At 44.1% G+C, this 4,316-nt stretch overlaps 1 pseudogene; it reads left to right on the plus strand.

The window, feature by feature from the left end:
- The first annotated feature begins 247 nt into the window (after positions 1-247).
- Positions 248-1,499, plus strand: LOC150016264 (phosphoglycerate kinase 1 pseudogene; annotated as a pseudogene).
- Positions 1,500-4,316: the final 2,817 nt, after the last annotated feature.

Below are 4,316 nucleotides of genomic sequence, written 5' to 3' on the forward strand. Positions count from 1 at the left end.
AGAGAAGGCAAATGGTGCCTGAAGGATTCAAAAAAATGACACTATTAATTAAGCTCTGTGAACCTGGGAGTATGGTACACCAACATTAAAGCTGAGTTGCCAACTTCAGACTTCCAAAGGAAAGTTTAAATAGTTCTAAGAAGGATTCTATATTATTCTGATTTAAAATAAAATAAAATAGGCCCATTCGCTGCAGGCTCTGTTGCTGTGTGGTCCTTTGGTCTCTCTCCGCTGCTCTATTGCCAATATGTTGCTTTCTAACAAGCTGACTGGAGAAGCTGGGTGTGAAGGGGAAGCGGGTCATCATGAGAGTGGACTTCAATGTTCCTATGAAGAACAACCAGATAACGAACAACCAGAGGATCAAGGCCACCATCCCAAGCATCAAGTTCTGCTTGGACAATGGAGCCAAGTCCGTTGTTCTCATGAGCCACCTGGGCCGGCCTGACGGCGTCCCCATGCCTGACAAGTACTCCTTACAGCCCATTGCTGTGGAGCTCAAATCTCTGCTGGGCAAGGACATTTTGTTCTTGAAGGACTGCATGGGCCCTGAAGTGGAGAAAGCCTGTGCCGACCCAGCCACAGGGTCTGTCATCCTCCTGGAGAACCTGCGCTTTCATGTGGAGGAAGAAGGGAACAGAAAAGATGCTTCCGGGAATAAGGTTAAAGCCAAGCCAGCTAAAATAGAAGCTTTCCGAGCTTCGCTTGCCAAGCAAGGGGCTGTCTGTGTCAATGACGTGCTCGGCACTGCACACCGAGCCCACAGCTCTATGGTGGGAATCAATCTGCCACAGAAAGCAGGAGGCTTTCTGATGAAGAAGGAGCTGAACTACTTCGCCAAGGCCTTGGAAAGCCCAGAGTGACCCTTCCTGGCCATCCTGGGCAGAGCTAAAGTTGCAGACAAGATCCAGCTGATCAATAATATGCTGGACAAAGTCAACGAGATGATTATTAGTGGTAGAATGGCTTTTACCTTCCTTAAGGTGCTCAACAACAAGGAGTCTGGCACTTCCCTGTTTGATGAAAAGGGAGCCAATATCACCAAAGACCTGATGTCCAAAGCTGAGAAGAACGGTGTGAAGATTACCTTGTCGGTGGACTTTGTCACTGCTGACAAGTCTAATGAGAATGCCAAGCCTGGCCAAGCCACCGTGGCCTCCGGCATACCTGCTGGCTGGATGGGCTTGGACTGCGGGCCTGACAGCAGCAAGAAGTACGCCAAGGCTGTCGCCAGGGCCAAGCAGATCGTGTGGAACGGGCCTGTGGGCATGTTTGAGTGGGAAGCTTTTGCCCAAGGGACCAAAGCCCTCATGGACGAGGTGGTGAGAGCAACTTCCTGGGGCTCCATCACCATCATAGGTGGGGGAGACACTGCCACTTGCTGAGCCAAATGGAACACGGAGGACAAAGTCAGCCATGTCAGCACTGGGGGTAGTGCCAGCTTAGAGCTCCTGGAGGGTAAAGTCCTGCCAGGGGTGGACGCTCTCAGCAATGTTTAGTACTTTTCCTGCCTTTCGGTTCCTGTGCGCATCCCCTCACTCAACTTAGTATCTGTACTTGGTGTTAGCTAAGATCTTCCCCCATGGCAAGATTCAGCCAGTGGCCGAGAGATGCAACCCAGGAACACTTAACACAGGGGCACAGTAGCGTATCCGCTCACCTTTCCTGCACCCTGGATTTGACTACATTCTTCAGGATCCCACCTGAATTTCTTAGTGGCTAAACCATTGTGCATTTTAGAGTGCATATATTTATATTTTGCCTGTTAAAGTAAACTGTTAGCTTAATTCTCTCTTTGGCGTAGCTTACTCTCATTCGCTCTGTCATTGTTTTGCTACTGGGCATGAAAACAAGATGAAACCCCAGTTGGAGGGGAGAGGGAGATGAAGGTGCAGACCTGTGAAATAAATAATAAAAGTATTCGTGGAAACTAGGAAAAAATAAATAAATAAAATAAAAACTTTCTTAATATATGCAGGTAAATTTCCCAGCCACCCAGATAATCAAGCACTAGTTAACCGGTAGTAGAACTTTTTTGCCACTGGTATCAGAATTATGGCCATCAACATGAATGGGGGCTGGTATGGGGAAGGAGGAGAACCAGCTTATAGCCAGAGAGCTGTGCCTTGTGGTTTTCAAAACAACTTGCTCTTCCTCTCAGTCTAAAAATTTGAGCCTCTTCCTCACTAATGAAGTGTCAATTTGCTGCAACTGTTTAAGCTGATCACTATTAGCATGAGGAAACTGTTATTTTAGTTACAATTAATTTGATTCCAGAGGTTTTTATGGAATGATACAGGAGATTCAAATTAAGCAGGAACTGAATAAGCAAGAAGCAGCTAAGTAGTAAAGCTTATTAAAATTCATGGTGAATTTTACATAATTACTTTGAATGAAAAGCAGCTTATGAAATATATATCCCCAATATAACCTCTGACAGTTTCTCCTTAGATTATTTGTTCCCAAAGAATAATTTAGGTAAAATATTAATGGGATTCACTTTTGTGATACATAAGAATATATAGACTCCAACAATAGCCTCTTCCAATCAGCTCCTGGGAGGCCACACAAAAGATTTTAGGTGAGTGTACAACAAATGCATGCATGTTTTAGCAACAGTGGTATCCCCAAAGGCAAAATGTATAGCACAATCAAAGACAAAAAAATCCCAATTAACCTTAGCCACTGGCACTCTCTCATGGAAGTCATAAAGCCCCTTAAATTAGCTAAATCCCTCGCATCTCTTAACACACACAGCCAGAGACACACAGATGCATAATGTAAAAGGAAATAAACAGTCTGAAGTTGCCGACTTTCCTTTCTTGGACTACTCAATTTTTTTCTATAAAAACTAGATTTTTCATAGCTTCACAAGATACCTTGCTCTCTGTTCTCACATTAAGTCTATTAGCCTCCCTGAAAGGTATATTATTCTCCGAAAAGTTACAGCCATCTCACTAAGAGGTCCTTCCTATATTAAATTGCTCATGTAATCTTTGAAGACGGGGTCCATATCTTCTGCACCATCCCTAACTGCATTTAACCTAGAGGGATATTCCTCCCCTAAAATACTATAAAATCATGAAGCCTGAAAAGAACCTTATTTGAAAAAATTCTGTTGACTGGCATGAGCACCACAGTTTTTTTTGTTTGTTTGTTTTGTTTTTTAACATCACTGTGTGGTTGCCTCTCACTCATGCCCCCAACTAGGGACCTAACGTGCAACCTAGTCATGTGCCCTGACTGGGAATCGAACCAGCGACATCTGGTTCACAGGCTGACGCTCAATCCACTGAGCCACAGCAGCCAGGCAAGCACCACAGTTTTATATCTAGAAGTTGCTTCATAAATACCTAAAATAAATCAATAAACAAGGGCTTGAAGTTTGATTATTACTTTAAAAGAATTATCAGAATTGTTTTGTGTGTGAACTCAATTTTGTAGATACATTTACTGATGGAAACTGCCTTTGATCAACAACCTGAATGTTTACTAACTCCCCACTGCCAACACAGTGTCAGAGAAGGCTGGGAGAGATGCACTCAGCAATGATCCCTCATGCTGGACTACAATTAGTCTAGTGAATGTACACAGAATACTCACATACTCTATTATCCTGCTCCTTCTGTTCCAGTAACTATAATTATGCAGTCTGAAAGGGAAAATTATGTTGGAAATACTTCCAAAGAACACAGGGGTAAGATAATTAGAGGTCTAAGAAAGGAAAGTGGGCCCAATCCTGCTTCAGTCCATGGGGACCCAGACCCAGCATGGCAGATGTGAGGTAGAAGAATGAGAGTCTGAAAAGGGAGTCTTACTCCTTATGATCTGGCACAACCTGACAATAACATTAATTAATAGTTGAAAACTCCATTCCTGTTTCTCTAGCTGAGTTTGCACAGAGAGGCAGGAGAAAGGGGAGAGGCTGCAGGGTGAGGAGCAAGGAATGGTATTCTAATTCTTCTAACAGATTTCAGACCACTCTCCCCTCTACTGGGGAAGTTAAATTTGCTCTAGAAGAGACCTCCCATGCGTCCTTCACCACTTTGTCCCATCTTTGCAAGTAAGAAGGCCAGTAACAGGGGTTGTTTGTAGAGTGAGGAGCTGGGACTAGGAGAGCCAGGGCAGCAGATGGGATAACAGCTGGAAGCAGCCAGATCAAGGATAGGGCCAAAGACAGATGGCCAAGGCAGGAAAAGCTCTGGAAAGAAGCAACAGATCTGAAAATCACAGCAAAGTTGAGACTAGAATACACAGGCATTAAAAAGATTAGTTATGAGACTTCCAGCTAAGATGGAAGCCTAGACTGACACGCT

This window comes from Furipterus horrens, unplaced genomic scaffold (assembly GCF_987537825.1).
Source record: "Furipterus horrens unplaced genomic scaffold, mFurHor1.1.pri manual_scaffold_3, whole genome shotgun sequence".
Lineage (NCBI taxonomy): Eukaryota > Metazoa > Chordata > Mammalia > Chiroptera > Furipteridae > Furipterus > Furipterus horrens.